Here is a 328-nt window from a genome sequence, read left to right on the forward strand (position 1 = left end):
AGCATGGTGCTGGCTATTCTTGGTAGGTTGGAGTTGAAACTCCATGCAATTTTACTCTGGAGCATAAATTAAGAGATGAAGTGGCAGGGAAACTGCTATAGATTAGGAAAATTATGGATACATATGTCAACTCAGATTTTTCTTCATATGAGTTTAATTTGCCAACTATTTTATTTATTATTGTTGTTGTTATACCACATATTAAGTTTACATCGTGCTGTTACACCAACATATTATTTGATTCTTGTTAAAAATCCAGTAGTATAACTATTACTTCTATTTTACAAATGAATAAATAATATCTTAGTTAACGTCCCAAATCAAATAT

The 328-nt window shown here is 29.9% G+C and overlaps 1 protein-coding gene across 1 annotated transcript in view; it reads left to right on the forward strand.

Moving 5' to 3' along the window:
- KCNH8 (potassium voltage-gated channel subfamily H member 8) overlaps positions 1–328 on the forward strand; it is a 318741-nt gene that overhangs the window by 252029 nt on the left and 66384 nt on the right. The window lies entirely within an intron of this gene.

Source organism: Pteropus vampyrus, unplaced genomic scaffold (genome assembly GCF_000151845.1).
Source record: "Pteropus vampyrus isolate Shadow unplaced genomic scaffold, Pvam_2.0 Scaffold1, whole genome shotgun sequence".
Classification (NCBI taxonomy): domain Eukaryota; kingdom Metazoa; phylum Chordata; class Mammalia; order Chiroptera; family Pteropodidae; genus Pteropus; species Pteropus vampyrus.